This window comes from Nomascus leucogenys, chromosome X (genome assembly GCF_006542625.1).
Source record: "Nomascus leucogenys isolate Asia chromosome X, Asia_NLE_v1, whole genome shotgun sequence".
Taxonomy (NCBI): domain Eukaryota; kingdom Metazoa; phylum Chordata; class Mammalia; order Primates; family Hylobatidae; genus Nomascus; species Nomascus leucogenys.
The window spans coordinates 57372827-57394284 of record NC_044406.1 but is presented as its reverse complement, the minus strand read 5'-3'; the positions used below and the strand labels follow the sequence as shown (position 1 = coordinate 57394284).

Here is a 21458-nt window from a genome sequence, read left to right as displayed (position 1 = left end):
AGTATGCCTTTGATAGGTGTCATCTGTGAACTAAGTTTTTTCAACCATTTACTTTTAAGAAAACAACCTCATTCATCAAAGATAATGTTGCTAATTTTCAAAAAAGCACCTCACAACTTTAGAACCTCATCTAATCACCTTGTCCAGAATATCACTTCCGGTGCCTCATGCCAATGTTTTCTGGAACCGACTATCTTCAACTGCAGGCTACCTCAGAAAGAACAGATATATCACAACCCACCCTTGCTTTTATTGGGGATATTTTAGGTTTCATCATCGTATTTATAATAAAAAAGAGGTATGCCATTCTGGATGAAAAGTAGTTTGTAAAACCAGTTTCCCCTATTATCAATCAGCCATTCTGCCTACTTCTCAAGTTTGATGGCACTTTAGAAGTCAAGTGGAGTGTGTGTTTGTTTTATTATTTTTATTATTTAATATAAGTACTATCTTCCTAACGTACATGTCAGGAGTCAGAAACCAGGCACAAGGCTTTCGGGAGCTCTCAGCACACGAGTAGCAACAACACTGAAAAGTAAGGGGCCACTCCAGCTATGTGTTCAAGCCTTGAGGCATGGAGCGACAGCAGCCCGGGGAATGGGCTCCTGAGAAGCCCGCGGTCAGGCTGAGCCTCCTGAGAGCGAGAGCGAGAGCCAGAGCCACAGCGAGGGGAAAGGGGCGAGCACGGTACTGGGAGAGTCTGTCCACGAATCAGGAACCAGGCTGCGTGACTGTACGTAGAATTATCAGCATCTATGGCATCTAAGAAGCAAAGCCAGGCCTTAAGTACCCACCCCGCATTCCTGGACGCCAGGGTTGAGACCAAAAAGTGGTTGCTACGAGAAGGAAAACTACCTCGAAGGGAACAGAGAGCCGCAAGCAGATGCGGGAGAGGCGTCAGAAGCTTCTGCAGGAGAAAGCAGCGATTCGCTCCCTCCCGGGGCCCCGGAGGCCGGAAAGGCGCCCTAGAACCGAGCGAGTGCGGTGCCACTACTCACCCCTACTCTCCTATGGTCCCCGTCGTCGCCCTGCTCGACGCAGCCCCTGCAGCGGGGAGCCCCTCCCCCGCCCGCCGCCGGGGGTGGGCTCGGCGGGCGAGAGAAGGCGGCGGCGCAGGTGTCCAACAGCCGGGGCCAGAGAGGAGCTGGGTGCAAGGGAGACAGCTTGGTGCCTTGCGCTCCGTGGCGCCGCCAACTTCACCACCATCGACGTGGAGGGACGAGGGGAGGCGATGGGGGGAAGGCGCTCGCCCAGCGGCCCAGACCCTCCTGGGGTACTAGGCCTGAGCCTCTGGAGGGACTGCCGTTACCAGTCCCCTCAGCGACGCGACCCCCAGGCCAGATTCCAGTCCCTGGGCCCCCCTGGCCACAGAGCAGCGGCGGCTCCCTCTTGGGGCCGCGGTCGCAGCTGCATCCTCCTGCTTCTCCTCCTCTGGCGCCGCTGCCTACACACACAGCCCGGCGCGGTTATCGCCGCGGCGCCCGACCGCCGTTGCCTAGCAACTGTGCGCATGCGCCCCACCCCTGTCGGCGACTGCTGCCACCGCTGGCGCCGCTGTCGGAGCTGAGACCAGCAGGCCTGCGACCTAGAAAGTGCTCAAAACCCCACTTCCTAAGGCCTAGAAGGAGCGACGTGAAGGTAAGGGTGGGTGAGGAGAGGTCCAGGATGCTCTGCAATTCCAGAGGCCCGAGGACTTGGGATACGACCGTCTCCCAGCCCCTCGACAGGCACCTCTGCGGTTTAGAGTGACAGTCCCAACAATCTCACTACTTGTCTCACTGCCTTTTGTCTTTTATTTGTTGTTATTTTATTTGCCTACTTATTTGTCTTGGCTCCTCCAATTCATCCTTCACAAGGGCTGCCAGGGTAATTTTCTAAATAACTTCTCTGACTATGTCACTCATCTGCATAACTCAGGTGGTTATGCTCTTAATAGGGCCTAACAATTCTTGACTACTGCAACAGCATACTCTCTGGTTTCTTTGCCTTTAGACTTGTCTTTCTTCAATTTGTTCTCATACTTCTAACAGTGATCAAATGAAAACCTAATCTCACTTCCTTCTGGCTTAGAGAATGGGCTTTGAAATTACAGCCAAATTTGAATTTCTGCTCCACCACCAAGTAGCTCTGTTTCCTTCAGCTAGGACCTTTTTTTTTTTTTTTTTTTTTGACAGAGTCTCACTCTGTCGTCCAGGCTGGAGTGCAGTGGCGCCATCTCAGCTAACTGCAACCTCTTCCTCCTGGGTTCAAGCAATTCTCCTGCTTCAGCCTCCCAAGTAGCTGGGACTACAGGTGCAAGCCACCATGCCTGGCTAATTTTTGTATTTTTGGTAGAGACGGGGTTTCACCATGTTGGCCAGGCCGGTCTTGAACTCCTGACCTCAAGTGATCCGCCCACCTCTGCCTCCCAAAGAGCTGGGATTACAGGCGTGAGCCACCGCGCCTGGCCTGAGCTAAGATTCTTAACCTGTCTAAATCTGTTTCCTTATCAGTAAAATGGGGATAATTATAATACCTATAGAGTAGTTATGAGGATTAAATGGAAAAGTGCATGTAAAGCACTTAACATACATAACTGACTGTGGCTCAGAGTAAGCACTTAGTAAAAATTGGAGTTATTTTTCAATAGATTCATTATCTATAATAAAGGAGAAAATACAGATTCCCTAGCTTAACATTCAAAGTCCTCTAAGATCTTGCCTCTATTTTTCTAGCCCTAGCTCCTTCCACGCCCCCTTAGGCACCCAGCCACAGACCAGTTTTTACCTTTTCTGAGACACATCTAGATCTATAAAGTGCTTAGACATATTTCCCAAAGGTTCACCTGGGTAAGAAATCTGCATAAACCCTCCAGTAAATTAACATGTAAATATCCAGTGATTCTTCCAAAACTACACTTTTTAATTTTAAAATATTGACACTGAGAATTGACATGTAGGCAATGGCTATGTACAAACTTGTGTGATATTCTAGGGGCTTATTTACTTGATCTTTTTGAAATTAGGTTTAGAGGTTCTGTATTAAACTTAATGCAATGTATAAACATATTTACAAAATGTGCCCTGCTGGATGTTTATTTAATAAAATATTTAAACATTTTAGAAAGTGTAAAAATAGCTATGCCATGTGTAAGAACTTTAAGAAGCCCTATAATAAGTGCCAGTGAAACATTAGTGGAGGGCCAGGCATGGTGGCTCACGCCTTAATCCCAACACTTTGGGAGGCCGAGGTGGGCAGATCACCTGATGTCAGGAGTTCAAGACTAGCCTGGCCAACATGGCGAAATCCCTCCTCTACTAAAAATACAAACATTAGCCAGGCGTGGTGTCACTTGCCTGTAATCCCAGCTACTTGGGAGGTGGAGGCAGTAGAATCACTTGAACCTGGGAGGTGGAGGTTGCAGTGAGCCGAGATGGCACCATTGCACTCCATCTGGGTGACACAACAAGACTCCATCCCCCAAAAAAAAGAAAGAAAGAAAAGAAAGACAAGAAAGACAGACAGAAAGAAGAAAGAAAGAAAGAAAGAGAGAGAGAGAAAGAAAGAAAGAAAGAGAGAGAGAGCAAGAAAGAAAGAAAGAGAAAAAGAAAGAAAGAAAGAAAGAGAGAAGAAACATTAGAGGGGAGCTCAAATGGACTGTCAAACTAAAATGAAACTTTATACAGACCAGCCAAAAAGTACTGAAGAAAGAGAAGAAAAATTGGAAGGGCGAAAAACAGTGAATCACTCTAGAACTAATTAAATAGAAGTATCAGATTGGAGATCATCAACAAGCTGTAACCAATGTGGAAGACCATAACACAGGGAATATATATTACAATTATGACTGTGGAAATGAGCTTGGATAGAGTTCTCACACAGCTCATACCTTTCCTTCTGTATGGAACAGACTTGCCTTTCAGGTTCAAAGGAAAACAATTCCCTAGTGTTCAGCCTTTTCTAATGACCATCAGTAAGTCACAGGGACAGACTTTTTACAAAATTTGCTTATATCTTCTAAAACCTGTATTTTACCACGTAAAACCTATATTCTCTGTTCACTTACTGAACTAATCACATTCTATCACACATATCTTTTTAACAGTGAATAGAGAAATACATATATAAAATGCTGCTAGTCATCTTTAATTATTCTGTGTTCCTTTCTAGATAGAGAACTGTGTCACTGCTGTACTTAAACTCCTTCAGTATCTTTCCTGGGGTTTGAAGATAAAATCTGAGCTCCTTTGCCCACATCACTGCATCTGCCTTTACTACGATAGACAGGTAAAAACTCCTACAACAAACAGACCTCTCTATATCAATATGGAAAAAAAAGAAAGCTGATTTATTATTGAGTAAGCACAACAGAGTACATGCATATAAGTAGCCTTCAAGAGACTGCAAATTCAAAATAAAATTCTACACAACTTATATATTGCAACAGTCCACTTGAGAATTGAGGCAGCTATTTGTTTAGTTAATTGAATTCTTCCAACAGAATAATAAAACTTTTTTTACCTCCCCAAAGATACCTCTAGTCTTCCTGAAAGACAAATGGTTACACCTTGAGATGGGCTCCTACATTAACTTTGAAGACATGTCTTTACATTTCAAAGAGAAATGTGACCTTGACCTTGGAAATATGTGTGCATTATAAAACTGGAGACTGAGACTCTGTAGTCTCTGGAGAGATTTATCTACATTCCAAAAGTTAGAGAAAGGATAAAGTTTCACTCTGTCCCCCAAGGAGATACATTAAGAAGCTAAGGGAGAGAAAATAATATATTTCTCTTTATTCACCTTCTTTTCATTTCTTTTTTTTCCTTATTCACCTTCATTTACCTTTACAATTACAAATCAGTGAGTTCTTCAAAAACAGAACTCTGTGCTGGCACAGTAGATGCACCTAGTAAATCAAGAGTAGGTCTTCCTTGAATAAATAAAGTCATAGAAGAAGTTGTCAACAGATGAGTGAGAATTTGCCAAAAGGGGATAAAAATATCCCATGCAAAGGATAAAGTATATTCAAAAGCCCAGAAAATTTGAAAGTGCATGATGTGTTCAGCAAAAGTAGAAAAGTGTGACTTATGCATATTTTATCTGTATTTATGGGCTGGGAAATGTGTAGTTGTAATGGAGTTGAATATAGAGAAGTAGGTTGAGCAAAGATTATGAAATGCCTTTTATGCCATGCCAAAGTTTGGAAAAGGTCTGTATCTGATGGCTAAATACGGTGTTAAAGAAAATTTTTTCATGATACTTGTTAAAGATGGTAAGAAAGACTTAATTCAAGGAGGATTATTGTTATGGAGTTTTACAGTAGGGGAGAGAGATGAGGCTCAACTCAGAGTCCAACAAGGGAGGGAGTAACATTTATAAGTGGGAATTTATAAACAAAGAGCACAGTGGAGGCATCAATTATTGGCAAATTACTAAGAGGAAACATTAAGTCTAGGGGAATTCTTGCTAAACCAACATGATGGAAATCTTGCTAAAGGCAGACCAGGGTAATAAGATATCAGGGGTGGGAGATGAGATATTTAATCAGATATCCAGAATGATCAGATACCAAGGGTAGGGGATTTCCACTAAACTGACTCAGCAGGATTCTTGCTAAAACTGAACTAAGCAAGCCAAGCTTAGTTGAGAAGAAGGCTCACAAGGGCCTGACTCAAATTTGGTCAAGGAGAGAGTCTTTGTCAAAGGCAAGGTACTATTACTTATTTAGGTGTCTAGCACAAATATTAGTGCTCCAGCCCCAAAGAGCTTATAATCTAATGATGCAAGAAGACAAGTTAATAAATAATTTACATAAATGAAATCATAAATTGACAGATGTATTTCTGGGGGAGGGTATAAGATTGGAAATAGACTTTGAGTAAAGTTTCTGAGAAAGCTTCTTGGATGAGTTCATCCTGACATATAATATAAAGGGTCAGCTAGACACAGTGGCTCACTCCTGTAATCCCAGCACTTTAGGAGGTCAAGGCCAGTGGATTGCTTGAGCTTGAGACCAGCCTGGGCAATGTAGCAAAACCCTGTGTATACGAAAAAAATACAAAAATTAGCTGGGTGTGGTGGCATGTGCCTGTAGTCCCAGCTCTCGGGAGGCTGAGATGGGAGGATGACTTAAGCCCAGGAGACAGAGGTTGCAGTGAACTGCAGTTGCTCTACTGCACTCCATCCTGGGCAAGAGAGCCAGACCCTGTCTCAAAAAATAAAAAAGAAAAATAAAAAAATAAGGAGTCTCCAGAATTGAAGTAATTCCTAGAATTTCAAACACTTGAACCCTTTGTGTCTGTATGCTATAGATCTTCATCTTTTGTTCACTGTTTCCATTCAAGCTCCTCTGAAGAAAATCACTATGACCTTTTAATGCAAATTGATGTTGCCACAGATTTAGTTTCTCATCTCCGAACTACTTGGCAATCCTTTTTCTTGGTCAGTCCTTCTCCAGTTCCCCTCAGCTATTTCTCCAAACTTTAACCATTCTCCACTATGACAGATGACCTCATCCTTCACTCAGCAAATCTGCCACCCAACTGGTGACTTGATTACCTATGTTCCTTAAAAAAATTGCAGGTAACAGGTATTTTTCTCACCTACAATCTGCATCTGCTCCCATATTATACCCTTATTCCTCCAGTCTCACACAGACTAAATCTCCTGTTAGAGCTCCTGATCTTTGTCTCATCTAGCACCTCAGAGGTCTTACCCAATTTTTCTATCTCACGTACCTTACAACTCTCCCTCTCAACTATATTATTCTCCTCAGCCTGTAAACATACTCAAGTACTCAAGACTCTTCATTCTTTTTTTTTTGACACCATAAGATGAACTTTATTTTAAAGCTCATAAAAGTGTTCACAATCAGTTACAACAGGATCGACATTTCTTCCATTCCACACTTCCACATGACAATCAATATACTGTATAGTGAGAGAAAAAGTTTAAAGTTTTTGTTTTGCATGCTGCTAACACATTTGACTAGCTTTTGTTTTACTCATTGAATTTTTAATATCAAAGCAAAAAGTCATTTTCTCTTGGACAGAAATGGTTTTAGAAAGCCCTTATGAAGTCAGACTTAGTCTTGTTTATAAACATCCACACCCACACACATGCTGAATGGAGAGCAAAATGCAAGAAAACTACCTTGGCAGGAGCAAATGCTTAAAGATTTTAATCACAACCCTCTTGAACAAGCAGTACAGTTTTTTTCTCTAAAAGACAAAAGTCAGTTTCATCCTCAGTGATTAAAAGGCATACTCTCCTGTGATCCTGAAGCCTCCTTCAGTTTCCTAGAAGTGTCTCCTGTTACCCTATCATGTTTCCTTCTCACCCAGAGGTCTCAAAAGTGGTTATCTTACATTCACTGCCTCTATTTCTTCCCTTCCCATTCACCTTCCAACCACTGTAATAGGGATTTAACCTCTACCTCTCCACTAAAACCGATTTTGTTAAGAACACCAGTTACTGACAGATTTCCCTATGCAATGGATGCTTACTTTTCCGTACGTTTGTTATTGGACCTCACTGCTACGTATGATAGTATTGATCATTTGGGTCTGCTTGAAAGTTTCTGCTCCACTCGATTCCAGATATACATTCTCTGTTCTTTTCCTTCCTCTTTATGTTTTTTATTTATGTAACTTTCATGGACTCTTCTCCTTCAAACTACCCCTAAAACGTTAGTTTTCCCCCTCCCATAGTTCTGCTCTTGGCCTATTTCTTTTGTTCTACTCTCCATGCTCTATTACCTGCACATGGATGACTTTAAAATACATATTACTAGCTCAGACCACCGTCCTGAGATCTAGATAAATAGGTCCAACTGTCCACTCAACATCCTGACTTGGATGCCACCCAAGCAGTTCAAATTCAACCTGTCCATGCTTGAATGTACTTTCCCATGCTAATGGGTTATTTGTCTTTGTTGGGGTAGATTCCCCAAAAAATTGCCCCAAAGAGAGGCCCGGCACAGTGGCTCATGCCTGTAATCTCAGCACTTTGGGAGGCCAAGGCAGGTGGATCAGAGTTTGAGACCAGCCTGACCAACATGGTGAAACCCTGTCTCTACTAAAAATACAAAAATTAGCCAGGCATAGTGGCTCACATCTGTGGTCCCAACTATTCAGGAGGCTGAGGCATGAGAATCACTTGAACCCAGGAGGCAGAGGTTGCAGTGACCCGGGATGGCACTACTGCACTCCAGCCCGGGTGACAGAGCAAGACTGTCTCAAAAAAAAAAAATCCCCAAAGGAAGACCCTGGTATTGTCACATAATGATTTCACCTTCTCACAGAAACAGATGAAATGACTGGATTATGATCATTTTATGTGAGTCAAGCCAAGACTTCTGTACTTTTCCTGAAAAATAAGCTGCCTATATGGACCAAGGAAGAATAAGTTGAATCACTAGAATTGAAACTTCATGAAGACAGGGATTCTTGCCTACTTGGTTCACTGCTGTATCTCTAATGCTTAGAATAGTACCTGCCACATAGTAGGCTCTCAATAAATCTTTGTTGAATAAATGAATGGATGAATTTGTATATCCTCTTCTTAAAGGCCCTTTGGGAATTCCACTAGATCGTAGCAGCTAGCTAGATAGATAGCTGGCTAGACAGATATAGATAGATATCAATATATATACATAGATTAGGGAGGTATATATCTTTTTGTGTCTGAAATAGGACAAAAGGAAATTATAACTGCACTTCACCCAGATTTCTGCCTATTGAAAGTAAAGAAAAAGGAGGCAGAGAGGAATAAAAACACTTTATCTGCCTCTTGGAATAGCCATTTGGTAGTTCTTCAGCTCTTCCAGGTGCTCAGATCTCTGCTTTAGGAAAATCTCCTTTGTAGTATGCCTTCAATTCCCTCATGAGGAATGTCATCTTCTGGAATCAAGACAATTCAGACAACTGAAGATGCCCACTTCAAACAGAAGGTTGATCTGGACCTCATTTGGCATTATATTCAATAGTGAATAAAGGACACATGAAACCCTTTGCCTGAGCTCTGTCTCTTGGTGTGCTGAAATTTCTGTCTCACTGAGACCAAACAAAGCAAAGTATGATCTAATCCCAAGAGTGGATGCACTTCCAAGTTTGGCAAGCCCCCAACAGTCCTATTGTCCCTCTCTGGGTAGGTGTATTTTACCTTGTCTCCCAAACCAAAAACATAAAGGTCACCTCAGACTCTCTCTTCTAACCTCCTACATCTAATTAAGTTAATAAGCCTTGCTGATTCTATCTCCTAAATATCTCTCATATTCATTCATCATTCCTTTACACGTGCACCACCACCAATTTTCCCTTAATTTATTTATTTCCTCCTAATTTTTTTCAGGAGTATTTCAGCAACTTCCTAATCAGGCTCCTTACCTTCATTCTTACCTCTCTTCCAAACCATCTTCTGCACTGCCTCTTGAATAAGTTATCTAAAAATGCAAACCTTACCAAATTCTCTCCCTGCTTAAAAACGTTTCAAATCTATTCCCCATTCCTTATCGATTACACTTCAAGCTCCATATTACTTTTCATAATCTGTCTCTTTTCCAGCCATATCCCCTACCATTCTCTACATTCTACTTCATGCTCAGGAATCTAATACTACTTGCAATTCTGTGCTGGGCATCGCTCTTCTTGGAGCTTCTCTTTCCATTGCTTCCATCCTAATGTTACTGTAGAAGTTTTTAATGTTATGTGACCCGTTGGCCACAGTTAACCAATCTGGAACTATTATAGTCCTTCCTTGGGAGTCTGGAGTCTAGATTAAGATATTTCATCCTGGTCTGGTTGCTTGCTTATGCTGAGCAGTATAAACTTCATAGCTGTTGGCAGCAGCAGCAACTTTTCTACCATATGGTTTGGGGGAAAAGAAAATGCTGGTCTGCTATAAAAGATGAGGCAGAAACAGAGAGAGATGCAGCAATGAAAGAGGGAGAGAGTCCAGATAGCAGTTGAGTAGTTGACTTCCTAGCTGCAGCTTATTCCTTGAAGCCCACCTGCCTTCTTGTTTTGGGTTCCATAAGACACTTCTCTATCCTTGTGCTAAATTCCGTTTTTTTTTTTTTTTTTTTTTTTTTTTTTGAGACAGAGTCTCGCTCTGTTGCCCAGGCTGGAGTGCAGTGGTGCAATCGATCTCGGCTCACTGCAAATTCCACCTCCCAGGTTCACACCATTCTCCTGCCTCAGCCTCCCGAGTAGCTGGGACTACAGGCACCCACCACCACGCCTGGCTAATTTTTTGTATTTTTAGTAGAGACGGGGTTTCACCGTGTTAGCCAGAGTGGTCTCCATCTCCTGACCTCATGATCCACCTGTCTCGGCCTCCCAAAGTGCTGGGATTACAGGCGTGAGCCACTGCCCCCGGCCGCTAAATTCCTTTTGTTGCTCAAGCTAGTTTGAATTGAATAGCTGTACAAACATTCTGCTCTCTCATGTTAAACTGCTTAGCTCTTCTGTATCTTTGCTTATTCTTTTCCCTTTGCCTGAAAAACAGTAGTTCTTTCCACAACCGTTTTGCCTGAATAATTTGTATTTGTAATGGCCCTTTTCCTGTATCCAGAAGGTACCTATATTTCTACTCTGCCCTTCATTCCTTCCTCCCCAAAGGGAAATATTTATATTATAGGTCAGATGGCATGACACTGATTAGGTCAGATTTAATAAAGGGTGGGGTTGATATTTGCAAATCGGTCTCATGCCCATTCGTGGTCCTTCCATTCCTATTCCTCCTCTATCCCTGTGGGTGGATACTGTAAGAGGGCCAGGGCCTACCTTGAGGCAGTTTCAGCAGTGCTCTCTCTCTCTGTACCTAAGAAGACTGGCATCAATTCAGATTTATGTGTTATGTGGCTGGGTCAGAGGACAGTAACATTTAGATTTGAGCTTGGGGACAGGAATGCCATTAGGGAACCTCATTAAGGCTTCAAGTGAGCCACTTTTTAATCACATTTTCCCATAGCTCTACACAGAAAATATTTTGTGCAGCATCCTATGTTTAGTAATCAGAGTTGCAGCTGGTATTTAGAGGGAAAGAGATTCTCTCCTGAAGTAAGAGATCCTTGGGGGATGTAGACTGAAGAGGAGAGCTACACTTAAGCTAGATTAGAAGGCAGAGTTCCACATGGAGAAATCAAAATTCTCGTTATGGCCTCTATGGATAAAAAATGATTTTGGTTTGCATATTTTGGGGCATTGGTTGGAGGGATGGCATCTTGCTTTCCCCAATCCCACTCTCTCACTCGGAGCTGAGGAGTGGTATATTTCTCCAGAGGGATCACATCTTGTTGTGGCAGGAATTTAAATGGTAGGAGAAATGTTTATATTACCATTTAGATAACCAAAGTCTGGAGAATTCAAAATCTGAAGGAAAGCAATATGATTATGGATGTTTGATGAGTGCCAATAGTAGCAGCATAGAGCTAGTAAAGATTTGCAGCCTGGGCACCATATTGAGACCTAGTCTCTACCAAATATTTAAAAAAACTAACCAGACATGGTGATCGCCTGTGGTCCCAGCTACTTGGGAGGCTGTGGTGGGAGGATGGCTTGCGCCTAGGAGGTGGAGGCTGCCGTGAGCTGTAATTGTGCTACTGCACTACAGCTTGTTTGACAGAGCGAGACCGTGACTCAAAAAAAAAAAAAAAAAAGCAAAAAACAAACCAACAAAAAAACCATGGATTTGGAATTTCATGAAGCTTTTAGAAAATAAATATGGCAGCTCAACCGCTCTCTCCACAGGCAATTTCTTTCAGTTGAATTTTATTTTATTTTATTTTCAGCTTTTATTTTAGATACGGGGAGTACATGTGTAGGATTGTTATATGGATATATTAGGCCGAAGTAATGAGCATAATACTCAATAGGTGGTTCTTCAACCCAAGCCCCTCTCGTTTTCTCCCCTTTCTAGCAGGTCACCGTGTATATTATTCTCATAATTATGTTCATGTCTACTCAACGTTTAGCGGCAACTTACAAGTAAGAATATGTGGTATTTGGTTTTCTGTTTCTGCATTAATTCACTTAGGATTATGGCCTCCAGCTCCATCCATGTTGCTGCAAAAGACATGGTGTCATTTTTCATAGCTGTGTAGTATTCCATGGTGTATATATACCACATTTAATTGATCCTATCTACCATTAATGAGCACCTGGGTTGATTCCATGTCTTCGGTATTGTGAATAGTGTGGCGATTAACATACAAGTGCATGTGGTTTGTTTTTTGTTTTTTTTTTTGTATAATGATCTATATTCTTTTAGGTATATACCCAGGAATGTGATTGTTGTGTCAAATGGTAGCTCTGCTTTAAGTTCTTTCAAACATCTTTAAGCTGTTTTCCACAGGGGCTGAACTATTAATAATTTACAAATTTACATTCCAACCAACAGTGTATAAGTGTTCCCTTTTCTCTGCAGCCTCAACAGCATCTGTTGTTTTTTGACTTTTTAATAATAGCCATTCTGAATGGTGTGAGATGGTATCTCATGGTGGTTTTGGCTTGCATTTGTCTGATGACTAGTGGTGATAAACATTTTTTTTATTATACTTTAAGTTATGGGGTACATGTGCAGAACGTGCAGGTTTGTTACATAGGTATACACATGCCCTGGTGGTTTGCTGCCCCCATCAACCTGTCATCTACATTAGGTATTTCTCCTAATTGGATCCCTCCCCTAGCGCCCCCCCACCCACCGATAGGCCCCGGTGTGTACTGTTTCCCTCGCTGTGTCCATGTATTCTCATTGTTCAACTCCCACTTATGAATAAGAACAGGTGGTGTTTGGTTTCCTGTTGTTGTGTTAGTTTGCTGAGAATGATGGTTTACAAATTCATCCGTGTCCCTGCAGAGGACAGGAACTCATCCTTTTTTATGGCTGCATAGTATTCCATGGTGTATATGTGCCATATTTTCTTTATCCAGTCTATCATTGATGGGCATTTGGGTTGGTTCCAAGTCTTTGCTATTGTGAACAGTGCCACAATAAACATACGTATGCATGTGTCTTTATAGTAGAATGATTTATAATCCTTTGGGTATATACCCAGTAATGGGATTACTGGGTCAAATGGTATTTCTAGTTCTAGATCCTTGAGGAATCACCATACTGTCTTCCACAATAGTTGAATTAATTTACACTACCACCAGCAGTGTAAAGCATTCCTATTTCTCATCATCCTCACCAGCATCTCTTGTTTCATGACTTTTTAATCATCGCCATTCAAACTGGCATGAGATGGTACCTCATTGTGGTTTTGATTTGCATTTCTCTGAAGACCAGTGATGATGAGCTTTCTTTCATATGTTTGTTGGCTGCATAAATGTCTTCTTTTGAGAAAAACTGAAAGCATTCCCTTTGAAAGCTGGCACAAGACAAGGATGCCCTCGCTCACCACTCCTATTTAACATAGTATTGGAAGTTCTGGCCAGGACAATCAGGCAGTAGAAAGAAATAAAGCATATTCAATTAGGAAAAGAGGAAGTCAAATTGTCTCTCTTTGCAGATGTCATAATTGTATATTTAGAAAACCCCATCATCTCAGCCCAAATCTTCTTAAGGTGATAAGCAATTTCAGCAAAGTCTCAGGACTACCATTGACTTTCTTCACAGAATTGGAAAAAACTACTTTAAATTTCATATGGAACCAAAAAAGAGCCCTCATAGCCAAGACAATCCTAAGCAAAAATAACAAAGCTGGAGGCATTATGCTACCTGACTTCAAACTATACTGCAAGGCTACAGTAACCAAAACAGGATGGTACTGGTACCAAGACAGATATATAGACCAGTGGAACAGAACAGAAGCCTCAGAAATAGCACCACACATCTACAACCATGTGGTCTTTGATAAACCTGATAAAAAGAAGCAATGAAGAAAGTCATTGGTAGTTTGATGGGGATGGCATTGAATCTATAAATTACCTTGGGCAGTTTGGCCATTTTCATGATATTGATTCTTCCTATCCATGAGCATAGAATGTTTTTCCATTTGTTTGTGTCTTCTCTTATTTCCTTGAGCAGTGGTTTGTAGTTCTCCTTGAAGACGTCCTTCACATCCCTTTTAAGTTGTATTCCTAGGTATTTTAATCTCTTTGTAGCAATTGTGAATGGGAGTTCACTCATGATTTGGCTTTCTGTTTGTCTGTTATTGGTGTATAGGAAGGCTTGTGATTTTTGCACAATGATTTTGTATCCTAAGACTTTGCTTTCAGTTTTTACCCATTTAGTATGATATTGGCTGTGGGTTTGTCATAAATAATTCTTATTATTTTGAGATGCATTCCATCAATGCCTAGTTTATTGAGAGTTCTTAGCATGAAGGGGTGTTGAATTTTGTCAAAGGCCTTTTCTGCATCTACTGAGATAATCATGTGGTTTTTGTCATTGGTTCGGTTTATATGATGGGTTGCATTTATTGATTTGCATATGGTCAACCAGCCTTGCATCCCAGGGATGAAGCCAACTTGATCGTGGTGGATAAGCTTTTTGATGTGCTCCTGGATTTGGTTTGCCAGTATTTTATTGAGGATTTTCGCATTGATGTTCATCAGGGATATTGGCCTGAAATTTTCTTTTTTTGTTGTGTCTCTGCCAGGTTTTGGTATCAGGATGATGCTGGCCTCACAAAATGAATTAGGGAGGATTCCCTCTTTTTCTATTGTTTGCAATAGTTTCAGAAGGAATGGTATCAGCTGCTCTTTGTACCTGTGGTAGAATTCGGCTGTGAATCTGTCTGGACCTGGACTTTTTTTGGTTGCTAGGCTATTAATTCCTGCCTCAATTTCAGGACTTGTTATTAGTATATTCAGGGATTCGACTTCTCCCTGGTTTAGTCTTGGGAGGCTGTATGTGTCCAGGAATTTATCCATTTCTTCTAGATTTTCTAGTTTATTTGCGTAGAGGTGTTTATAGTATTCTCTGATGGTAGTTTGTATTTCTGTGGGATCGGTGGTGATATCCCCTTTATCATTTTTTATTGCAGCTATTTGATTCTTCTCTCTTTTCTTCTTTATTAGTCTGGCTTGTGGTCTATCTATTTTGTTAATCTTTTCAAAAAACCAGCTCCTGGATTCATTGATTTTTTTAAGGGTTTTTCATGTCTCTGTCTCCTTCAGTTCTGCTCTGATCTTAGTTATTTCCTGTCTTCTGCTAGCTTTTGAATTTCTTTGCACTTCTCAACTTCTTTTCATTGTGATGTTAGGGTGTCAATTTTAGATCTTTCCTGCTTTCCCTTGTGGGCATTTAATTAGTGCTATAAATTTCTACACACTGCTTTAAATGTGTCCCAGAGATTCTGGTATGTTGTGTCTTTGTTCTCATTGTTTTCAAAGAACATCTTTATTTCTGCCTTAATTTCGTTATTTACCCAATAGTCATTCAGGAGCAGGTCGTTCAGTTTCCACATAGTTGTGAGGCTTTGAGTGAGTTTCTTAATCCTGAGTTCTAATTTGATTGTACTGTGGATTGGGAAACTGTTATTATTTCCATTCTTTTGCATTTTCTGAGGAATGTTTTACTTCCAATTAAGTGGTCAGTTTTAGAATAAGTGCGATGTGGTGCTAAGAAGAATGTATATTCTGTCAATTTTGGGTGGAGAGTTCTGTAGATGTCTATTAGGTCCACTTGGTCCAGAGCTGATTTCAATCCTGGATATCCTTGTTAATTTTCTGTCTTATTGATCTGTCTAATATTGACAGTGGGGTGTTAAAATCTCCCACTATTATTGTGTGTGAATCTAAGTCTCTTTGTAGGTCTCTGAGAACTTGCTTTATGAATCTGGGTGCTCCTGTATAGGGTGTATATATATTTAGGATAGTTAGCTCTTCTTGTTGCATTGATTCCTTACCATTATGTAATGCCCTTCTTTTCTCTTTTGAGCTTTGTTGGATTAAAGTCTCTTAGAGTCTAGGATTGCAACCCCTGCTTTATTTTTGCTTTCCATTTGCTTGGTAAATATTCCTCCATTCCTTTATTTTGAGCCTATGTATGTCTTTGCATGTAAGATGGGGCTCCTGAGTACAGCACTTCGATGGGACTTGACTCTTTATCCAGTTTGCCAGTCTGTGTGTTTTAATTGGGGCATTTAGCTCGTTTACTTTTAAGGTTAATACTGTTATCTTTGAATTTGATCCTGTCATTATGATGGTAGCTGGTTATTTTTCCCATTAGTTGATGCAGTTTCTTCAGGGCGTCAATGGTCTTTACAATTTGGCATGTTTTTGCAGTGGCTGGTTTTGGTTGTTCCTTTCCACGTTTATTGCTTTCTTCAGGAGCCTTTGTTAGGCAGGCCTAGTGGTGACAAAATGTCTCAGCGTTTGCTTGTCTGTAAAGGATTTTATTTCTCCTTTGCTTATGAAGCTTAGTTTGACTGGATATGAAATTCTGGAAGGATTCCCTATTTAATAAATGGTGCTGGGAAAACTGGCTAGCCATATGTAGAAAGCTGAAACTGGATCCCTTCCATACACCTTATACAAAAATTAATTCAAGATGGATTAAAGACTTACATGTTAGACCTAAAACCATAAAAACCCTAGAAGAAAACCTAGGCAATACCATTCAGGACATAGGCATGGGCAAGGACTTCATGTCTAAAACACCAAAAGCAATGGCAACAAAAGCTAAAATTGACAAATGGGATCTCATTAAACTAAAGAGCTTCTGCACAGCAAAAGAAACCACCATCAGAGTGAACAGGCAACCTACAGAATGGGAGAAAATTTTTGCAACCTACTCATCTGACAAAGGGCTAATATCCAGAATCTACAATGAACTCAAACAAATTTACAAGAAAAAAACAAACAACCCCATCAAAAAGTGGGCGAAGGACATGAACAGACACTTCTCAAAAGAACACATTTATGCAGCCAAAAAACACATGAAAAAATGCTCATCATCACTGGCCATCAGAGAAATGCAAATCAAAACCACAATGAGATACCATCTCACACCAGTTAGAATGGCCATCATTAAAAAGTCAGGAAACAACAGGTGCTGGAGAGGATGTGGAGAAATAGGAACACTTTTACACTGTTGGTGGGACTGTAAACTAGTTCCACCATTGTGGAAGTCAGTGTGGTGATTCCTCAGGGATGTAGAACTAGAAATACCATTTGACCCAGCCATCCCATTACTGGGTATATACCCAAAGGACTATAAATCATGCTGCTATAAAGATACATGCACACGTATGTTTATTGCGGCACTATTCACAATAGCAAAGACTTGGAACCAACCCAAATGTCCAACAACGATAGACTGGATTAAGAAAATGTGGCATATATACACCATGGAATACTATGCAGCCATAAAAAATGATGAGTTCATGTCCTTTGTAGGGACATGGATGAAACTGGAAAACATCATTCTCAGTAAACTATCGCAAGGACAAAAAACCAAACACCACATGTTCTCACTCATAGGTAGGAACTGAACAATGAGAACTCATGGACACAGGAAGGGGAACATCACACTCTGGGGACTGTTGTGGGGTGGGGGGAGGGGGGAGGGACAGCATTCGGAGATATATCTAATGCTAAATGACGAGTTAATGGGTGCAGCAAACCAACATGGCACATGGGTACATATGTAACAAACCTGCACATTGTGCACATGTACCCTAAAACCTAAAGTATAATAATAAAATTAAAAAAATAAAAAATAAAATAAATTTTAAAAAAAAAGAAAATTCTTTTCTTTAATAATGCTGAATATTGGCCCCCACTGTATTCTGGCTTCTAGGGTTTCCACCGAGAGATCTGCTGTAGTCTGATGGGCTTCCCTTTGTGGGTAACCCGACCTCTCTCTCTGGCTGCCCTTAACATTTTTTCCTTCATTTCAACCTTGGTGAATCTGACAATTATGTATCTTGTTGTTCCTCTTCTCAAGGAGTATCTTTGTGGTGTTCTCTGTATTTCCCGAATTTGAATGTTGGCCTGCCTTGCTAGGTTGGGGAAGTTCTCCTGGATAATATCCTGCAGAGTGTTTTCCAACTTTGTTCCATTCTCCCTGTCACTTTCAGGTACACCAATCAGACGTAGATTTGGTCTTTTCACAGAGTCCCATATTTCTTGGAGGCTTTGTTTGTTTCTTTTCACTCTTTTTTCTCTAATCTTGTCTTCATGCTTTATTTCATTGAGTTGGTCCTCGATCTCTGATATCCTTTCTTCCGCTTAATCGATTCAGCTATTGATACTTGTGTATGCTTCACGAAGTTCTTGTGCTGTGTTTTTCATCTCCGTCGGATCATTTATGTTCTTCTCTAAACTGGTTATTCTAGTTAGCCATTCAACTAACCTTTTTTCAAGGATCTTAGCTTCCTTGCATTGGGTTAGAACATGCTCCTTTAGCTCAGAGGAGATTGTTATTACCCACCTTCTGAAGCCTGCTTCTGTCAATTTGTGAAATTCATTGTCTGTCCAATTTTGTTCCCTTGCTGGCGAGGAGTTGTGTTCCTTTGGAGGAGAAGAGGTGTTCTGATTTTTGGAATTTTTAGCCTTTTTGCACTGGTCTCCCCACCTTCGTGGATTTATCTGCCTTTGGTCTTTGATGTTGGTGACCTTTGGATTGGGTCTCTGAGTGGACATCCTTTTTGTTGATGTTGATACTATTCCTTTCGGTTTGTTAGTTTTCCTTCTAACAGTCAGGCCGCTCTGCTGCAGGTCTGCTGGAGTTTACTGGAGGTCCACTCCAGACCTTGTTTTCCTGGGTATCACCAGCAGAGGCTGCAGAATAGCAAAGATTGCCGCCTGTTCCTTCCTCTCGAAGCTTCGTTCCAGAGGGGTGCTTGATAGACGCCAGCCAGAGCTCTCCTGTATGAGGTGTCTTTCGGCCCCTGCTGGGAGGTGTCTCCCAGTCAGGATACATGGGGTCAGGGACCCACTTGAGGAGGCAGTCTGTCCCTTATTAGACCTTGAACGCTGTCCTGGGTGATCTGCTTCTCTCTTCAGAGCTGTCAGGCAGGGACATTTAAGTCTGCTGAAGCTGTGCCCACAGCCGCTCCTCACCTGGGTCCTCTGTCCCAGTGAGATGGGAGTTTTATCTGTAAGCCCCTGACTGGGGCTGCTGCCTTTTTTTCAGAGATGCCCTGCCCAGAAAGGAGGAATCTAGAGAGGCCTTCTGGCCGCAGTGGCCTTGCTGAGCTGAGGTGGGCTCCATCCAGTTCAAACTTCCTGGCAGCTTCGTTTATACTCTGAGGGGAAAACTGCCTACTCAAGCCTCAGCAATGGCAGACGCCCCTCCCCCCACCAAGCTTGAGTGTCCCAGGTCGACCTTAGACTGCTGTGCTGGCAGTGAGAATTTCAAGCCAGTGGATCTTAGCTTGCTCAGCTTCATGGGGATGGGACCCCCCGAGCCAGACTACTTGGCTCCCTGGCTTCAGCCCCCTTTCCAGGGGAGTGAATGGTTCTCACTGGCATTCCAGGTGCCACTGGGGCATGAAAAAAAAAAAAAGCTCCTGCAGCTAGCCCAGTGTCTGCCCAAATGGCCACCCAGTTTTGTGCTTGAAACCCAGGGCCTTGGTGACGTAAGCACCAGAGGGAATCTCTTGGTCTGCTGGTTGTGAAGACTGTGGGAAAAGCACAGTATCTGGGCAAGAGTGCACCTTTCCTCAAAGTACAGTCTCTCACGGTTTCCCTTGGCTAGGGGAAGGAAATCCCCCAACCCTTTGTGCTTCCCAGGTGAGGCAATGCCCCACTCTGCTTTGTCCTGCCCTCCATGGGCTGCACCCACTGTCCAACCAGTCACAATGAGATGAACCAGGTGCCTCAGTTAGAAATGCAGAAATCACCCACCTTCTGTGTCAATCTTGCTGGGAGCTGCAGACCGGAGCTGTTCCTATTCAGCCATCTTCCTGGCAACAAATGAACATTTTTTCATGTTTGTTGGCAGCTTGTATGTTGTCTTTTGAGAAGTGTCTGTTCATGTCTTTTGCCCACTTTTTAATGGAGTTGTAAAGCTTGTTGATTTAAGTTCCTTCCTTATAGATTCTGGATATTAGACCCTTGTCAGATGCATAGTTTGTGAATATTTTATCCCATTCTGTGAGTTGTGTTTATTGATGTTTTCTTTTGCTATGCAGAAGCTCTTTAGGTACTGGCATTGGTGGTTCAGTGGTAGAATTCTCAGTTGAATTTTATTTAATGGGTTATAGACACTGCACAATTAGCACAAATTGACAGGCATACAGATGAAGTTAAAACCCCAATTTTTTTCTGTTTCACCTTCTATCCTTGTTATCTGAACAATAGGCTTGGTAACAGCAATATGATAATGTTATTTTTGCTTGAGATTGTCGTAAGCATTTGATCCTACATTTTATGAGTATGGAACTGGAACTTGAGAAAAGTGGTATCCAAGGGAGACTTGAATTTGTATCATTGCAACTTCAGAAGTGCTGGAGGAGTTACAACCCTAGTGAAATATAGCCAAGCATGCAGCTGCTGAAGGAAAACAGACTCCACCTAGGAATCTGGGTGAAACCTCCTCTGGCTGAGATACAGCAAAATAATAAATTGGGGAGAAAGTTATTTTTGGCTTTAATTTCTTTGGGAATTAAGTTTCTACATAGTACATAGATTTCAGCATGAAACTTTAACTTTCCTGAAACTTAATACTTAGAGTGGTTTCATATTGTTCAAATGTAGATATTCTGATATTGCTGTGCTGATGTTGCATTATTTAGACTATGCTACCATGCAGTACTCATTGAACCAGGTTGGACAATTGTAGATATGCATAATTTCGTATGCGAAATAAAATAGCAAGTAAATGTTTGAACTGCTGTGCAGCTTTGGTTCTGGGAGGATAAACAAAATAATTGATGAGTGTCAGGGAGATGGTGTTAGAAAAGGAGGGGTAGAACTCTGATAGTCCATGGGTCTTCCCTCACAAGGGGGATGGTTACAGCTGACCATCGTCTTGACTATTAAGTCCAAAGAGGTGAGAGAAAAAATGCAGAATAATCTAAGGGGAGAGGAGTCCCGATGCCTCTTTTCACATCAGAAATAACTCTAGCAGATGGTTTCCACATATTTTCCTACTATTTTCTTCCCTCTTTCTAAATGGAAGGGAACATCAAACCAACAGATCGGAATGTGAGACATGCCTGGATCACATTTACTTGTAGGCCAAAGAATGGGAACACTGGACTACAGACCAGGCAGCTGGGCAAAGCCTTGGTCTCAGCTGCTCCTCCTTCCATTTTGCTGAGATCATCAAAGTTCTTTCTTTTTAGCTATATGCAGCTGATAGAAAGGTAATATTTTTATTGATCCTTAGTTAGGGAAATACTAGACTCTCTTAGAACTCTAGCCATGTACTTCAAATCAGGTTTCCCAGAACTCTGTATTAGACATATTGGGCCCTGGTCCAACTAATAATAACATGATGCTCTGTTCCCAGTTTTTTAATTATTCTGTTCTCAGGGAACAATTGAGAATTAAGAGTAAGGCAGAATCTGAGCATTC

General features: G+C 41.6%; 1 protein-coding gene across 1 annotated transcript in view; it reads left to right on the top strand.

Annotated features, from left to right (window-relative positions):
• Positions 1 to 1522: 1522 nt before the first annotated feature.
• The window catches only part of ZC4H2 (zinc finger C4H2-type containing), a 122275-nt gene continuing 102339 nt past the window's right edge, over positions 1523 to 21458 (top strand). The window contains exon 1 of the mRNA XM_003272650.3: positions 1523 to 1638. The gene's annotated coding sequence lies outside the window, so the exon portion shown is untranslated. The remainder of the gene's footprint in view (positions 1639 to 21458) is intronic.